Below are 19489 nucleotides of genomic sequence, written 5' to 3' on the forward strand. Positions count from 1 at the left end.
GGGTGTAAGTATCGTAAATACGTTCGTAAAACGAGAAAATGATGAGTTATTGTATGGAGACTTTGTTTCTACGCATGTTGCCTCTAGTTTGGAAAACGGAGGCCCATTTTGCTGTTATACTGTATTGCCATGAGAGTAAGATATTACAAAATGGTTGTGTCAAAACTGGGAATAAAGAGTTGCGAAAATATTGACAGCAGAAAAAGGGATCAGTACTACCGGAGTGTAGAGAAGTTTACATCCGTACCCCTAATTGGGGGCACTGGGGTGAAACTTTTATAGCACATAATTACAACCACTTAAAATAATGACGGACGTGTTTTTGTGTTTTCTCATATTTGCCATCGTTTCGCAGATACACGAGGCCTCGGAGGGCATACTATCATACAACATTTTCACTTTACTTTGGCCTGCAGAATAGTACTCTGTGGTCTGTGGGCGCCATTTTTAGAACACCCGATATATAATGTGAAAGAGAGAGGAAGTGTGTTCGCTTTGTATTTCTGTTCCGCCACATTATCTTCGTTTTTAAAACGATTTCTGATTTTTTAAATGAAACTGTGTGTTATTTTAAGGCTGTCAATTCACACTTTTTTTTTAAAGGACTGAAATCGATTAAAGCTAAAATAATACGTTGATCCCTAACATTTAAAGGATCTTCGTTACCCTCCACTGAACATGAAATCACTGGTTTAATTTCTTAATTATTCGTTTCTGAATTTACGAGTCAACTGTCATTGAGCTTTCCTGACTTCCGCTACTGCTCAGCCGACAGAAGAATTACATAACAGCTTCTTTTGTGCTGGAAACCGTTTTATTTTAGATTAACATGTGCATCTTCTTTTCCTCCTTTCTCAGAACAAAAACAACACAACAATAACAAGGGAGTTTTAATTCAAGGTAAAAAATTAATGACAAAATGTCTAATTTAGCTTTGGAGTGACGTATCACCAGTAACAAGTGTATCCGCAACGCATTGCCGTGACGCCCTGTGAACTACATAAAATGTCAATCTACTCCACACAAGTAGTCAGTGTTGCTAATAAGAAACGGAATAACCACCGATTCAGGCCTTTCGTTGAAATGAGCGGCATTTTTAGTAGTTTTTTCTTCAAATAGGCTATATTTATTAATAACTAATTAACTGATTCGTATTAGCTTTGCTATCTTGAATAACTTCAACTAGAAATAACAATCACTGCACAAAGAAACGTTTATTTTAAAATAATATTAAACGTTTCTTTATTCAGTGATTGATATTTCTAGTTGAAGTTATTAGTAAATAAATTTTACTTTGTGTAGTGCAGCGTTTCCCAACCGGAGTGCCACGGCACACTGGTGAGCCGTGAATGGGCCGCTGGTGTGCCGCGAGGAATCGAAACAAAATTATTAATTTTATAGCAACCAAATTGCCAAACATAGGGGAAAATGTATATTTGTATTTCACATTGCTATGAATCTCTACTGTGAATCTATAATTTTAAGTTTCATACGGGTTATTGTTCTGTATATTTCTAATGTTGAAAAAAATGGTTATCATTGTTATGACCATTATTGCTTGTTTGTTGTTGCAGACTATTTCGTAACTTGAAAATTTAAAATATCATTCAATCCTTTCGACAAATTACCTACATTTGTGTTTTAAAAGTAAAAGAGATTTTTCATTCGTTATTTAGTGATTTTCCTTCGTAGTAAAAGCTTGGATACAGTTTTTAAAAAGAAAGCGTATTTTTAAAAACCTCGGTCCAATTTTTCATTGCAATTGTTTTCTATTTTTAAATTAGAATGAAAAACAGGCATAATGATTTACCACGGGGAAAAAACAGTGAGAGCTTTCTCCTCTGTGAGAAGGTCAATAATCACATAAAAAATACCACTGTGTTTAATATTTACAAATAATAATATCTATAAGTATGCCGCTAGTTGAAAAAGGTTGGGAAACGCTGGTGTAGTGTATTCGTATAATATACAAATTCACTTTTACGAAGTAAACATAGAGCCTTTATACACTCTTAAACTGTAAATTAGTAAGATTTAGCATGCACCCAGATATTTTTGTTGAGAGTGATCCAAGATTTAGGAGGTGTCCAATACTACGTCCATATAGTATTGAACGGATATTATTCTGCATTCGTAAAGACGATAAGAAATTATAAAATACTTCTACCTATTATTTTCAGGGAAAAAATGATAGAAATATATTGTTTTCATAAGAGAAAGAGTACAGATGTAGTGAAAGGAAACCCACGAGGACGATGTAGTCCACCACAAACTTATTGGGCCGGGATCGAACCGGGGACCCCATGCACCAGAGGTACGCTTTACCACTGAACCACCGTGTAGGACCTTCCATCAATACGATCATCTTAACCAGAGTAGTCCAAGACCTCGAGTTTGCTGGACATGTAGGAACAAACAGAACTGCAACCTGCTTCTAAACCCTAAATTTTACGCTACTTGTGGCATTAAGACATCGAACGGAAGGTGGGAGCTGTCCCTTACTCTGCTACCCTCTCAGCTAAATCTAGATTTGCCACCTCAGCATATCTCAAGGAGGTGATCTCTCGTCCTTTGTGTAGTCCCAATCAACCAGCTATAGAAAGAGCCACAGAATAACTTATGGAGTACATTTATTCAGATCTGTTACGTTCCTGGAAACAAGACAGCGTGTAATTTGCTGTCATAGAGTTTTGCGTCCCTTTCAGCAGCAAGGCTACATGAGACGTGAATCTACAGCTCAATGTGGAATCCGAACTACATAAGCTCCCATACAGAACCAAACCTCGGTCTCCCACGCCAAAGACGAGTACGCTATCCACACAGCCACGAGGAAACTCAAGACTAGATTTCAGAATTAAAATCTATTATTAACCAGACTATCTGCTGCTATTAAACGCCTGAAGAAATCTATATATTTCCTCATAACATTTCACGGTGAATTCCATATCAAAACAAAACTTTTTAAGACATTTTCGTATAGTTTTTATGAGAAGCGAATGCCGGTGTTTACGATTCAGCAACCACTTGACGGATCCGGAGTAAGAAGACATTCAATCAGTTCAACGTCAGATTGTCCGACTTAGCTCCTACACTTCCCACCCAGTATAATCGTTCGAAGATACTTCAATACAACCCTTCTGATGGATATTTTAGGCGATCCCTGAAAATAACAATATCAAACTATATTTCTGCTGTTCACTCAACAAACTAGCCATCAGGCCCTTTTCCTGCCTTGGCGAAAGTAAACCGACGTGTTATTGTTGATTTATATTATGATAAAATTATGCATCACACAATTGTTTTCACGAAGTAAAGGAAAGACCTTCTATAGATTGGAATAAGTAAAATTAAATTCATTGAACTTGTCGCTCTATTAGAAGCAAGAAAATAATAATTCTCCATACAAATGTATACAAGGCCAATTAGATTAGACAAATCTAGCGAAGAAATGGTCTTCTTCATATCGCCATAGAAGAGGAAAGATGGAAGGAAAGCGAAGAGTAGGAAGAAGAACAAAACTGATCCATGACTTGAAAAATAGAAGAAAATATTGGGATTAAAAGAGAAAGCTGAAGATCAAGAAATGGGGAAGAAACATTTCCAGGGCAAAACCTAAATTAAAAAAAAAAAAAAAAATCATTAGTCCAGGACCTGCCAAAATGCAGAACACTTAATACGAGGTGTATCCGGAAAGTAACGATCGTTTAAAAAAATACGAAACAGGTTTGTTCAAGTCAAATTTATTTTTACATGAAAGAGCACATTTTAAACTATTTTTCGACATAGCTTCCAGCATTGTTCAAGGACTTGTCGCAAGGGGTGACAAAATTGTGCAAACATGCCTCAAAGAAACTTCCTGCCAGTGAAGACAGCCATAACACCACGGCGTTTTTTTTTTTTTTCTTTTGCTTTGTCGTCACTTTCAAAGCGCTTACCGTCGAGCTCGCGCTTCAGGTGCAGGAAAAAAAGATAGATGGCTCCAAGTCGGGGCTGTACGGCGGGTGGTCAAAACTGTCCCCAACCGACATATCGGGTTAATGTTTGGTGGCACCAGCAGTATAGGAACAAGCATTGTCATAGAGAACACAACTCCTTTACTGAGCTTTCCTCTCCTTTTGTTTTGGGTTGCACACTAGCGCTGCAGTAGCGTTCAAACTAACTGTTGCGTATTTGCTGGACAACTTTGTGGTACTGTGGCAACACACTGTTCCGTCGTGAAGCGTTCCATTCCTACCTGTACATAAAACAAACTATGATCATGTGCTATTTGGCACTCCGTGATGGACAATCAAAAATTGGTTCATCAAATAGGCTACTCTTCTGGGAGTCATTATGAATATCATCCTAATTTGCAGACTACTCGAAGTCTGTAAAATTTACCAAACCAAACTCCTTTACGCACACTTGACACTGATATTTGTTTGTAACTAACTATGCAATAACAAATTGTAAGATAGCTTTGAAAAAAAAAAAGTAATACCTGGGAAATGCTATAAAATAATCCAATTGTTCCTTTCAAGACTTCTTGTACAGTGTAGAAATTTGAAGTCACAAACTCTGCACCCAGATTTCCGGTCATGAAAAAATGACTAGAAACATATGTTGATTTAATTGCAAAGGTTGTCCCATAGAGAACGCAACTTTTGAAATGCCCTCCATTTCTGTTCTAGTAAGTTGGCACCACTGAACGTTACACGATTTTCATCTATTGTCTTTGTGGTTATTAGTCACGAAGCGCCGAATAGCGCATGATCGTCATCTGTTTTCTGTACGGGTAGGAATAGAGCGCACACCACATTTGTAATAGATTTTCTCTACAACAACACGCTGTTCCCTCGTGAAGTGATCTATTCCTAGCAGTATAAGATGTATCAGATGATAATCATTCGCTCCGTGACTACTAACCACAAATACAACAGATGAAAATTGTGTAACGTTCAGTGGTGCCAACTTATTAAAACGGAAATGGAGGACATTTCAAAAGTTTCATTCTTTATAGGACACCTTTTATTTTGTAAACACTGCCTGGCTAACTACTGGATTTTTTACATTCTTTATTGTCTTTTCAATGTTTCACTATCATTCAATAAATAACAGTACCACGTGTACATAACATAAAGGACTTTGGTTGTATGGGCGTGATATTTTAGTGTCACATGCAAACCACGTGAATGAGTTTGGTTGTATGGCATGATAATCTCTCAATTAATATCGAAACTGAAAGTGGCAGTAGGTTTCTATCATTTCCAGTTTTACTACAGAGTTTTAAGGATAGATATGAAATTTATTCTTCAGAGGATTAATCGATTGGAGGAAACCGATTCTCCCTACATATTACCGCTTTTGGTCTATTGTAATCAACGTAGTGGTATATGGTTGATTTCTACCACTTTCAGTGGACAGATCACCTATATCAACGATCTCAATTGCTAACTTCTGAATCTTTTCGTCCTGTCTAAATTGATGGTGATTCATCAAGTAGTTCTTGAGATTTCTCTGCCGGACGAACGGACACACGGACATGATAAATATACAAAGGACTTTGGGTAAACCAAATTACTTAACGAAGTGATACAAGGAAAGACCAGTGACGAAGCCAGAGAGGGCAGAGGACAGGAGCCCCCAGACTGATATAACCTAATCTCTGTTCAGCGTAAGCTCTAAACTCCGATAAACAAAATATTTGTATCCTTCCGCTTGTCACAAATACGATTGGCTAGTGATGTATCACTCCCACTCCCCACGGGGAAGAGCAAGTTATACACGTGGATTTTGACAATACTGTTTCGTGTTGTCCAGATACTGACAGCAGCAGCAGACAAGAAAGAAAAAATAAGCTCGAAAGTTTTTTTTTTTTTTAAAAAAAGTATTTGAATTTCGCTGGTAAACAATTGTTGCTTAGTGAGTAAAGGTTTGCCTTGTTGGTCTTTTACCACAACACTCGCGTAACCGAGATTCATGCCAGCCATCTTTGAGACTTTAGAAGCAGAACACCCGTCCACAGTTGAGTTGGCGGCAGAATTACTGTGCATGCTTAGGGTTTATTTCTATTGTTTCATTTACCACACTCGATTGCAGTATTATTAGATAATCCGTATTATATTTTTTGTCATTTATAATAATATAGCAGTTTTATATGAAGCTTCATAATAAAAGTAACAATCCAATCACATGAACTATTTTGCGGAGGAGTACAAGCGTCGGTAGGACAACAGCAAATCAGCGAGATTTAGTTCCACGTGGCTTTGTTTATCGCAGTTTAGAGCTTACGCCGAACAATGTATAAGTCAATTTTTTCGTATACAAAAAATAGTAGCTAAACCAGACCACTTGGCGTAACAGCCCTTTTTGTAGGCCTGAGCTGCTTCAACGCCATCTGTTAGCAACCGACTGAACTATACGAGCACGTGGTCAGCGTGCTGTGTTGCCCTGCCTCTAACAGGAGTTTTAAGACCTAGAAAAAAGTAGTTGCGCCCACAATAATGTCTCTGCCCCTCCGGTTGCCTGTCAAATCTTAAAGCTGACAAGATCATTGCGAAATACCCTTAATAAATGTTTGAGACGAATCTCAAAATACACTTCTTTATGTTGCCCAGAGACTGAACACGGAACTTGCAAAGCAAATATCAAACTATAGCAAAACAACAGGAAAGTAATTGAAATGTTTCAGCCACACCCTCACAAAGCCTAAGGGAGCCATTGAGAAGCCAGTCCTTGAGTTGAATCTCGAAGGAACAAGCCAACGAGGACGCCCTACTAAAGCACGGAAACGAAAGTGTAAGTTATACAATTCGGAAAGAAAATAAACCATTATTCTGTAGCGAAAGGCGTAGAAGGTTTTTTGGTGCCATACATTATGGCTTCCTCGACTTAATAGTCCACAAAAGACTATGGTTATCAATACCGAGTAGTGTGTGATCAGATCATTAATTCAAATCGACCTTATTTGTCGGTTTTTACTATTTTTAAATTCAAATAGTAAACCAGTTGCGAGTGAATAGAAAAATTCTGTTTGAGACACCTACCAAATGCAGTGTTGCTAATGACTAAACTACAGACAAAATCAATGTTTATTCTTGAAATTACAACAAATATAGACCTATGCGTGTAATGGAGTATGTGCAGATACAACCTAATGGTTAACATTAATTTGTTATATATACAGTACATAAATAATTTTCCAGCGGAAGAAAAAATGTCAATTGTCATTGGCAATGTTGCCTACAAGACTGGAAACATGACAATATTATTGCCTCGTCATCGGGACGAGATTCGAGATTAGAAATGTCTCAAGTTTTGTGGCTAACATTATCGCACTCAGGGTCTTAAGGAGGCCACACACACACACACACTTGCATGACCAACATGCATGAAAGATTTGTTTCATCATGCATATTGGAAGATTTTTTTTTTTTTTTTTTTGCCCACACGTACCAACTTCCTGTCCAATTTACCAGAAGAACGAATCGGAGTAAAGTCACGTGATTTCTTCCGCTGTCGTGATAGGCGGACCTAAATATAAAACAACCAACTTGCATGAACGAGCACATACACGGTTAACATGCATGAAGAGCGGCAAAACCATCATGCATGTTTACAGAAGATTTTGAAAACTTTCAACACGCATGAACGAGGTCATACTCGATCAACTTGCCTGTGGTTTTATTTCTCATACATGTTAGAAGGTTTATTCATATATGTGGCTGTGTTTATGAGCCCCTCTAGATCTCAAACACTGTTTTTGTGTTACATGATTTGTAATATTAAAATGAAAATTAATAAAGTGAATGTACGAAAAGAATGAGGAGCATTTAACAATGTTTAAAGAAACTCGATATATTGTATTACCCAACATATTCCAATAATAAATATGGTAAGAGCCTCAGTAAATCAGTGGTAGAGCGTTCACCTCTGGTGCTTGGGTCCCTGGTTCGATCCCAGCTTGCGCCAAATTAACTTTGTGGTGGAAAAAACACCGTGTGCGTGGGTTTTCTCGGGCTTTTCTCGTTTCCGTCCACCACTCATTTCCCATCATCAACGTTCCCTTTACCCTAAGCAGCATAAATGTGGGGCGTAAAACTCAAAAATTTCATTTCATTTTCTCAATTCCAATTAATATGGTTTTGATGTTACGTCACACTCTTGGTAGATCTCTCGTCACCCGGAGTGATTCCGAACACAAATTATCAGTGTATAAATTTTTGTGCATAAAATTACCAAATGAGACGAGAAAGACTTTTCAATAATCAAAGCAGACATAACGTGGGTCAATGAAAAGTTGACTCACCACCCACCGTGAACCACTCTGACTCACAACCCACCATGGGAGACTGCTTTTCAGGTTTCCAAAGAAATCCATTTAAAGAGCATTTTTTTCTCGTAAACTAAGCATGAGATTTAATACTTACATAATTTTAATCAGCCCAATAAGCCCTGCTGATTGGTATAGCTCTGAAGTTTTGATTTTTTTTTTTTTCGTTAAACACTAATAATGTTGCAAAATCAGATTTTATTCGGATTAGTGTTGCCCAAGATACGAGAAAGTACTTGTTTTGCCTTGATTCTTGTCTTGAAAACTGGCCTTCCTCGTACCTAAGCGATTAGCGTACGCGTCTTTGGCGTGGGGCAGACATAGCGTGGGTCAATGAAAACTTGACTCATCACCCACCGTGAACCACTCTGACTCACAACCCACCATGACCCATTCTGACCCATCGTCATCAAGTCTGACCATGATCCACGCCAGGAGCGCCCGAAGAAAATTTTCAAGAGGGAGGCCATGTCAATGGTTGCTACATTACGTCTGGTATTTAATATACATGGTTTGCTATATTACTATACATATTCGTGAGCCAGGGGGGAACAGGCCCCACCCTGGCCTCCCCTTCGCGCGCCCATGATCCACGCCCTCCTCTCAACTGAATAAAAGGTTTACACTTGTAATAAAATAAGGCTGTAAAATTATCACTAATCGGCGTTTGAATTTCAACGGTTAATCACTGAAGCACCGCTCTGTTACAATACCGGTGGATCTGACCTTCACGATATAAAATGGTGAAGTATTTGTCATGCGCGATATTACGATGAATTTCAATTTAATTATCATATATAATTATTTCCTTATTGAACTAAAGATATTTTTCAGTGAAAAATAAAGTGAAATTTGAGTCTCAAATCAAGATAAAGTAGACCAATGGGAAAGAATAAAAACGTGTAAAATTCAACTGTCTCTAAGGCTAAGTACTAAAGTAAGTCATATTGCTATTATTACAATTACAAATATCAATATCCAAAAGTGTCTGTTTTTTTTTTTTTTTTTTCCTTAAATATACTTATCTTAGTTAGGTAAATAGAAACAAATGAAGAAGCAAGAAAAATAAGAGTCCTTGAAAGTAAATCATAGACAAATTTGTCAGTGTTCAGAAGATGGTGTCTACAAAACTATGAGTAGAGTGGGTCGATTGGTCGTAGTGGGTCAGTGAGACAGACTGGGTCGCAGTGGGTCACGTCCTGTTGATCCACTAACCCACTCACAAATCGTGACCCACTCCATCTCTGGAGTGGCAGGACCAGGATACGATTCCCGGTGGCAGCTCGTGTGGTTCGGATTCCACTTAACACCTATAGGTTCACGTCTCATATAGCCTCGTTGCTGAAAGGAACGCTAAACTAAAATCAAATCAAATCAAATCGCCCTGAAAACGAGACGAGACGTACATTTTCAAAGTGGGGGAGAGATGGGAAACTCATCCGAATCTTTCGGGTAGTATTAGTTCTCCAAAGTTTTACATCTCAAATAATTTTCGTGTTATATGATTAACAGTTTTTAAGAAAGACCTATAAATTAATAATATAATTGTACGAACATAATGAGAACATTTATCAACATTCAAAAATACCAAAGTCACTACCAATAATATGTATAGTTTAACACGTTCGCTGCGTTACGAGTCACCGGTTGGTGGCTTGTGCAATATTTCATTTCTGTGCTGTGCCGTTTTATGCATTTTTATTACCTCTGATTGTTTGTGGTATTTTCGTTCGTACACATTTTGAAAATTACTAGCATCCACGTGCTACACGAGTCACCGGTGGCGCGTGACTCGTATAGATAGCACTGAGGTCCAAACTCAGTTTAAACACTGCCGCAGTTAAGTGCTGTTGCATCACATTCTTTGTGGACTTGTCCTGACCGTGTAAAAAATTCTTACTCGTTTCTAGATGAAATTAACAACAAAATCAAGACATACTACATTTTGAATATAAATTTACGATACGAGACGAAACATTTTAAAGACAAAACGAAAGAAGAGGGTGACGAGAATCGAGACGAGACGACGAGAATTCGACAAAAATTTACAAGACGACACAAGATTTATTTTTCTCGTCTCGTCGTGTGGGCAACGCAACATGGTATAAATTCAGTTCATATTTGATCAAATTCTTAAACACAATCCGCCTTATGCAGTGTCGTTTCGACGTATGATTAGCGTCATACTAAAGGCCTGACTAGTGCAGGAAACATATGTTAGTCGAACTCTTTAGTATGACACTAATCACGCGTCAAAACGACTCTGCATAAGGCCAAATAAATTCAATGAAAACCCAAATTCTACTCGTCTCTTCACGCTTTTATAAGCTTCTGTTATAGTAGCTCAAAAGTAAGAACAGAAAGACAAAAAGTGTCCGAATTCAGTGAAAAACAATTAACTTTGCAATCTTGCCGACATGTATTGCGACCTTGAGGAGGTTAGATACTTCTGCTAACACATTATCCATCAACAACAAAAGAATTCCTTTTAACGCCGACAAACAACTTTTTTTTTAAAAAAAAATAAAAACCAAAAATAGAAATATACGTACGTAAACGCATGCAGAAAAGCAAGAGTTAATGACAAGGTCTCCCACGAACTTAACATTACACTTCAATAACGATGATTATTACCACGTATCTTACGTCAGATCGTATGCAACGTTAAGTTCCGTGATTAACATGCACGTATACTACACTTAGAATGCTTCCGCCTGCTTTTAACGAATATTACACCAATACAACTCTGTTATGTGTGTGGCACAATGAAAAACAAAAATTGTCGGCTATACGATTCATGCTAGAACACACTATTATAATAAGGTTACAAGATTTTCTTTTTTTTTTTTTTCACAGACCGGAAATGAAATTAAATTTTTCAATGTAACTTCCCATAATATTATGCCCTTTAGGCTAAAGGAAACTATGACTAAGGCTAGTGAATGATAATGGAAGAATTGGTGAAATGACAATGCGGGAGGAATGAGAAAACCAAAGGACACAATATTGTCCATCACAAACTTACTTGACCGAGGAACGAAGCAGGGACAACACGTACAAGGGATAAGGGCTCCACCACTGATCCACCGTGCTCCGTTCACACAATCTGGGGATCTTCCAACGTGTAAAATTCAAAAGACTACCAGAGAGTTCTCAAAATGACTTAAAATGTTATTTTGTTCAGCGTAAATTTCAGAATTTTGGGCATCTAACCACCATATTTTTGTTCGGCAATACCTTTTACCTAAGCTCAAATCTTTTTACCATGTAAAATAAATAAATAAATAAATAACAAAAATAAAGTTCAGGTTTATTCATGGAAACAGAAAGCATCAAAGAACTAACGATTATGGCACTAATAAAAAGTGATAGTTCTATAGAAGGGGCAAATAAATGTAAATATCTCAACCCTGAGGCAGGGGCGGATTCAATACACACTTCTGGGGGGGGCGGTGGGTTGTAATACTGCTACTTAGGGCTACTTTTAAGAGCTCCAAACTCTGGGATGGGTTTTATTTATATATAAAATAAGAAAGTTTCCTCTTCTGGAGGGTATCGCACCGATCGCTCCCCTCTGGATCCGCCACTGCCCTAAGGTAATTTGCTCGTTATTCCATGGATGGAGGTGTTTGAAATAGTGGCAACATTGAACTTTAGTTTGCAGTCTCAAAATTATACAGGATAGGTTACAGAAAAAGATACATGAAAAATGAAATGCAAAGAAAAGGTGACAGGAGTATTAGTGGAATCAACATGTACTGGGAGGAAACGGAATAATTAATAATCAAGAATATAGTGATACCTACCAAAAAATCACATGATCTGGAATGGCATCAGCGATCTTTCCCACTACAAGGAAGCCGCTATTATCTACCACTAAATCACCGTTTTCTTTGTGTGTTCCCTTTGGCATGGGAGACCCGGGTTCGATTGCCGGCGGGAGCTCATGTGGTGCAGATCCCAATTTAATTTTAAGTCCACGTCTCTCATAGCCTCGCTGGTGAAAGGGACGCAAAAATAAAATACAATAAAATAAAATTCTTTGTGTGTAATTATGTTGAAATGATGTCCATGGTACTTATCACCTTGTTTCCGAAAAGAAAGGAACGCGTAATCCAGGAACGTGCAATCTGCAGCCCAACAACCAAATTCAGCCCTGTAAATCATCTACTGTGTCAAGCAGGGTGCGAATTCCTGGGGAAAATATCCAACTCCGCATTTTCAAAGAAAATTCCTCCCATTAATAACCTACTGGAGAGAGTGAATAGAATGACAGTATTGTCAGAAATTTGCAAAATAATTACAATAATTCATATACTGTATAATTAAACAGTATTTCATGTGAATTACTGTCACGGTAACTGAGTAAAGTGCAGTAATTTATAACAACTAGTAGTTAGTGGTATTCCTAATCTTACATGGTTTAATATAATTATAGATATTCAAACATGTGAACTCATTACGTTGAAACATTCCATTGCGAAGAGTTTTTCCCCCACACCTTTTCCCCCATCCCCCGCTTCCTTCTTCCACACAGAATCAGTTTTGAAGACAATCGAAATGTCACATTTTCTGTTCTTTTAGAGATCAGTTTTCATTATCATTTATATGTATAAAGACCGGTTTTGACTACTCTTAATTTCTACTGGAACTAGGTTATAAAACATCTAAAATATTAGTACCCCCCCCCCAAAAAAAAACAAGAAAGATGAGACTTCACTGAGCTAAACAAAAATATTATAAATGAGTGCAGTGGCGTATTTACGATTTTGTTTTGGAGGGGTCTTTGCTAACTTTATTCCTGGAAATGTGAAAATTCTGCAAAATATTTAATTTACTTTATGACAGTAAATAAAATTTCGGGGCGGGTTAAGCCCGAAATCCCCCTTAAATACGCCACTGGATGAGTGTAAATCCACAAGCGTGGTTATCGAAACAATGAAGAAAAAAAACAAATAATTTGTAAACTTAAAAACTGATGTTATACTACATCTTTCTCAACCTACTTCATATGACAACACGCCCCCTTTTATCACATTCCCTTCCCAGCGACCTCTGTCAGTAATTTCCTGTTTGTAGTAAGCTTTTCGTTTCTTGCTGCTTATTCCTTATAATTGTCTCATATTAGTGTGTATAAACCAGTAGCGTACGCAAGAATTTATTTCGGGGGGTCCAAACTCAATATAAGGGTATTTTAAATTAAAATTTCCCCTAAAACTGTCCTTAAAATTAGGCTAAATTTACACAAAAGTCGAAACTTCGGGGGAGCCGGATCCCAGGACCCACCCCCCGCGTACGCCCATGGTGTAAACATTGCATACATATATAACTGCAGAAAATAACAATGGATTCCCACGAATTTTTGTTCTTATCACTTTCTTTTATCTTTTATTCCAATTGCTTTTTAAACGATCCATTTTTTTTTAATATTCTTTGATGCATTTGACGATATGTACTGAAATAAAATATGTCTATCAAATACAAAATCTGAAATCTTTTTTAAAAAAGTTCTGCTAATACATCTTAATTATATTTATTTTTCTTTCTCACTTCCCTTCGCGTCCCCTATGTATTTCTCTCACGACACCTGCATGGGTCCCGACTCTAGGTTGAGGAGATAAAACTGATACTCAAATATACTCTCACCACGCTGTTTACTATAATACTAACAAACTATAGCACATCATGTATGCCTAATTAAATACAGACTACATTGACCATTAACTCTTAAATTTTAATTTCTGTGTAACTACGAGGGTTATCTCAAAAGTAAAGTCTTTATTTTTATTTATTTTTTTTTTTTTTTAGAAAAACAAAAAAGTTTGTCTTTAATAATGTTTACATCATTTTAAAGCTTGTACTAGCTGAACCTGCGCTCTCTACACAGCGCATCATTAGCATATGAGCATAAATCTCCTCATTCCTCACAACATATGTACATTCGCTTTACAGAGACAAGTGAAAGACGTCTTGACAAAAAAAATCGGCATGGGGTATCATAAAGGGGAGATTTTTTCGATTATTTTTTCTCAATATCTCGCACCGTTTGCAAGATTTGAGGCTACTTTCGGTTGGAGTTCCTAATTCATGTATGACAAGTGTTTTCTTTCTTCTTGCATGCAGTATATAATAAACAAATACATTACATACACAATTAATTATAATGTCAGTTATATATGGTGTTCATTGGGCAAAACACTCAAAAAAATAAAGATTTATCTTAGACTCGAGAAATCACTATCCTTCCTTTTTCATTATTATTTGGCAAGGAAACAAACACATGAGACATATACAAACCCAATATACAACACTGTGCTGTTGGAATGTATAAGGCATAGGATATGATGCTTTAGTTTTATTTTATTTTATTTTATTTTTTAATTTTGAATAAAAGGCAACACTGCAATGATATGTGCGCGGCAGGCTTGTCTGGGAGCAGAGGGAGAAGAACAACTTGTCAACACTCCCAGCGGGGAGTATCCCTGTGTCTCCAGTGCTTTGGATGCCTTACTTTTGGGATCACCCTTGCAAATATATTGTCCAAATCGCTTTGGAAACCTTACTTCTGGGATTACCCTCGTAAATATGTTGTCCAAATATAAGACATGTATTACTCAACGCAGCGCATCAAACTAAACAAAATGACGTCTTTGAATGCATATTCTCATGTGTAGTTTCCGAGAAAATAATTTAAAGAACAACTTTCGTAGCTAACTAACTAACTAACTCTATGGCCTATGGAACCCAGAGGTTCAATGCCGCATTCACAAGAGCTCTCCACTGACTTCTATCCTTAGCTAACTGCATCCAGTTTCTACTTTGTATTCCAATCTCTGCGAGATCCATCTTAATATTGTCCTCCCATCTGCAACTAGGTCTTCCTAATGGTCGTTTTCCGATTGGTCTTCCAGTCAAGACTTTGAAGGCGTTTCTACTGTCTTCCATTCTAGCTACATGACCCGCCCACGTAAGCCTCCTAGACTTGACGACCCTAACAATGTTGGGTAAACCATATAAATTATGTAGTTCCTCGTTCGGACATTCCCACAAGTTTCCGCTATTCCCCATTCCCGTTCCTCGTGAGTCCGAATATTCGTCTCAGGATCCTGTTCTCAAATACTTTCAGTCTATGTTCTTCCCTCAGAGTAAGTGACCATGTTTCGCAGCCATACAAAACAACAGGTATGATTATCGTTTTGTATATTTTAAGCTACAAATTCCTCGACAACTTTCGTAGCACTAAAAAAAAAAAAAAAAAAAGTTTCTAGTTTGTTGAAAGAAATAGTTACTTATTCATGCATTGTATATGTAGCAAAATAATCTATTAAGTAGCAGATTGATGTTAGTTTCTTTCCTAACAGTAACACGCATACCCTTTACGCACATACCTACTATAGATATACCACATTGACTTTACACCTACTCTTCCGTTTCAAGCGCTGCTATCGGCCGAAGGAATGCCACTCTCACGGCTGCAAGGCGCTCTCGTTTAGCAACAGCTGAACCCTTACTGGCTTAACGCATGGGTGTGTCGAGGATGTGAGTTTAGTTCGCATTTTTGCCACGGATCAAGACATTTTGGCAGCACTATAGTTGTAGCTCATAAAAAATCATAAAAAGAGAAATACGTAAGTTTATTGCTGCTGATTATGATTTAGGTGCGTATGTTTGAATCCTGAAAACAAAATAATTACACTACGAGAAGCAAGTGGAGGACATTCCCACAATTCTATTGGTGGCAACATATTGTATAGTAATAAAGAACAAAAACATACTTTGTTGTGCAATTATTGGCTTCGTTTTCGTATAATTGATACTACTAGATAAAATGCCTGAATGTTTTCAACTGTTATCTAGAGTAAAACAGAAAAAAAAAATGAAAATACATTTTATCAAAATAACTCCTCTCTTCAGTAATTACGTTTTTTGCTTTAAGGCATATTTCAGTGTTTTATTTATCTTGTTTTCATAGGAAGCTTTTTAATACTATTTTTAATTAAATGTTACTTTACTAATTACTTCCAACATATGATACGTGGTTTGGGGAAACTGGCTGTTGAAAACCATTTATAAAACCTTTTGAAAATATTGATTTTCATAAAAACAAACTGTATTTTAATTTTTAAAATGTGGAAATCAAACTATATTTTTGTTTATCTTTGCACTGGTAAGCACTTGTCTCAGTTTTAGAAAATACTAAAACGGAAAAACATAAAATACGTCTTAGCAACGCAGCTAGCAGAGAATTGTGCGCTTTTACTGCCTGAAAAATGAAGAGTTATTTATAAAGGTAAATAAGAAAGTTCTGACGCTTTTTGTGGAGGTCTGTGTTCAATTGACCCTCACACCGTGAGTTGAATGCGAATGGAGATAAGGCGAAGGTCAGTTGTTGGTGTGGGTATATCCAACATACTACCCAGTTGGTTGTCGCAGTTCAGTTACACCGTGAACGTGCATAAGGACAGAGTTAACATGGGACCTCCACAAAGCGTCATAAGGGCGTGTATGCTATACGAGTTCAATCTGGGATCAAACATCGCTGCAGCGGGGCGGAAGATATGCCAGGCCTTTGGTGAGGGTGTCGTGACTACGCAAAAAATACATCGGTTGTTTAACAAGTTTAAGGACCGTGGCGAAACACTCGAACATGCGCCACGTGCCGGAAGATCAACCCAAGTACAAAATGAAGATCTTCAGGCAGCAATTGAGACGAATAGTGGCCAGACATGCGAGGAACTGGGACTACAATTTAGTGTGAGTGGAGAAACCTTTCGGCAGCACATCCATTAACGTGGAAAGCACTACAAGTTGGGTCGATGGGTCCCACATGATTTGATTCCGGGCTAGAAGGCAACGAGAGGGGACACCTGTGTTTCTTTGATGTCTAGTCTGAGGAAGGAGCCATTTCTAGATAGGATGTTGACATGTGATAAGAAATGGGTTCTGTACGAAGCTCCACGACGCCGTCATCATTGGTTAGCATCCCATGAACCGGTTCCAAAACAGCCGAAACCAGCACTGCACCAGAAGAAGGTCCTCCTGAGTGTTTGTTGGACTGCTCGCGGCATCGTGCATCAGGAACTACTATCAGCTGGTCAGAGCATCAATGCGACTTTATACTGTCAGCAGTTGAGCCGTGTTCAAGAAAAATTCAAAACTCTGGAGTAGAATAGAGTAAGAAATTTTCTAGATGCATCGACGCCGAGGTCTTTTTGCATCCTTATAAAGTCAGGACTGAAAAGGAACACCAACTGAACACGAAATCAATAATAATAAAACTAGAAATAAGTTAACTAAAACACACGAAAAAAACATACAGGCACGAGTTAAAATTAAATTGCATGCAAAATCGGAATGTCTTGTAATAATAACAACAGTCCAGAAACAAACCGAGTGTCATCCTATAACAGAGAGCGAAACTCCTGCTGATATTGGTGATCAGTCGTGGTAGACTTATTAGAACACGCAAACTGAAATGAGATTTGAGAACAATGGAGCTGTCAGGGTGGAACAGGATGAAAACTCAATGGATAAAATCTGGTAGAGCAAGAGCTAATTCATCTAAAATTTCTAATGCACGAATCCCAAAAGGTCAGCTGACACGAGGTCGTGCCGCATAGTGACGGTAGCGATCACCTGCTTCCAGAACGAAAGAAGAAGAGTGGCAAGGAAGTGCTTTGAGAAGTGCAAAATAACGCAGGATCAGACAACTCCTGCAATGATAAAGGGAAGGTTGATGTTCAAAAATATACAAAGGCTAGGTATCGGGCTAGTACGGAAAGCTCCTGTAGACAAGCGAATACCAAACCAGACTTCTGAATCGCGAAGGGGTTCTCCTGTTACAGGACAACGCTAAGCCCCACGTGGTTAGATGACCCGAACGTCCGATTATCACCTGTTCCATTGATTAGATAAGCACCTTAGAGGACGCTAGTTCAAATCCGTAGTACAGGTGCAAACTGCACTTGATACCTTCTTCGCTTCACGGTCCACCATTCTACCGCGATGAAATTCATGGCCTTCCAAAACGTTGGCAGAAGGTCATCAATGCTAATGGGGACTATTTTCCATCTTCCAGGCACGTCTTAAGTGACATATCGATGCTCGAAGGTGGTGGGTGAAAAAGCGACAGAACGTTCTTGATTACTTTTGTACCACAGTCACGCAAGTGCACTTTATAGAGCATATAAAAGATATAATACAGTATATCTTTATAAGACGTAATTGTTGCTTCTATTCGCAGAACAAGTAGAAAGTGGTTAATGGCACAACCCCACTTTGTGTAGTTATTTATAAAAGTATTTTTATGAACCATGGATATCCGCAGATTTTAATCAAGGAGGTTAGAAAAACCGACACACATGTACAGTCGCGAATAAATACAAACTTTGATGATGTGTGCACATAGTCAAAAATTAGAAGTAGTAAATACGCGTACGTCACTCTTATCAAAAATCAAGCCATGCTCCACGGTCTTCTGCTAACTCCCTCGTCATCATGTACGATTTTTCTGTTTTGATATCACCCATGATTTTTCGTTTTCGTCGCCCCCTCCCTCTCTTTTCTGCCACCATATTCTCTAGCATGTCCCTCATGATACAGCTCCTTCTTTGTCTATGTCCCAACCAGTTTTTCATCCTGTTTTCAATAATATCTGAAATTGTTCATTTGTGCTCCATCATTTCTCTAACGCCCTCTCATTCTTTTTCCGCTCAACTCATTTATCAGTTTCTCCTTAAGAGCCTGACATCATTTTGGGGGTACGAAAGGGTATACAATACTCATCGCTTCAACTACCAGCATAGATTCATTCATATTAAGTTTTGCTTAACTCTCTCTTTGCGTTTTTACCAGAGTTTATTCCAAATTGATTTCAAGGTCTCTAGTAGATACTTTCAGAAGCAATCGCTTTTCTACATCCAGGGAAGAGGCTTAGATCTGTTAGATCGGCTCAGAATAAATCCAAAAAAGTCAACATGCAAGATCAGCAGAGAAAAGTGCATTAACCGAAACGGGATCCAAATTGTTCTAACGATAGAGGTAAAGTTTTGCAGCTGCATTACTGTCAACATTGATAGTGGACTATTGTGACTATCAAACTAAATACAGTGAAATCATACCAGTAATAGAACGGGTCACGAAGTTGGTGACCCGTGACTCGGATGTCGACAGACCTCT

General features: G+C 37.9%; 1 protein-coding gene across 4 annotated transcripts in view; it reads right to left on the bottom strand.

Annotated features, from left to right (window-relative positions):
• Ac78C (adenylyl cyclase 78C) overlaps window positions 1-19489 on the bottom strand; it is a 636268-nt gene that overhangs the window by 583272 nt on the left and 33507 nt on the right. The window lies entirely within an intron of this gene.

This window comes from Thermobia domestica, chromosome 8 (assembly GCF_964235325.1).
Source record: "Thermobia domestica chromosome 8, izTheDome1.hap1.1, whole genome shotgun sequence".
Lineage (NCBI taxonomy): Eukaryota > Metazoa > Arthropoda > Insecta > Zygentoma > Lepismatidae > Thermobia > Thermobia domestica.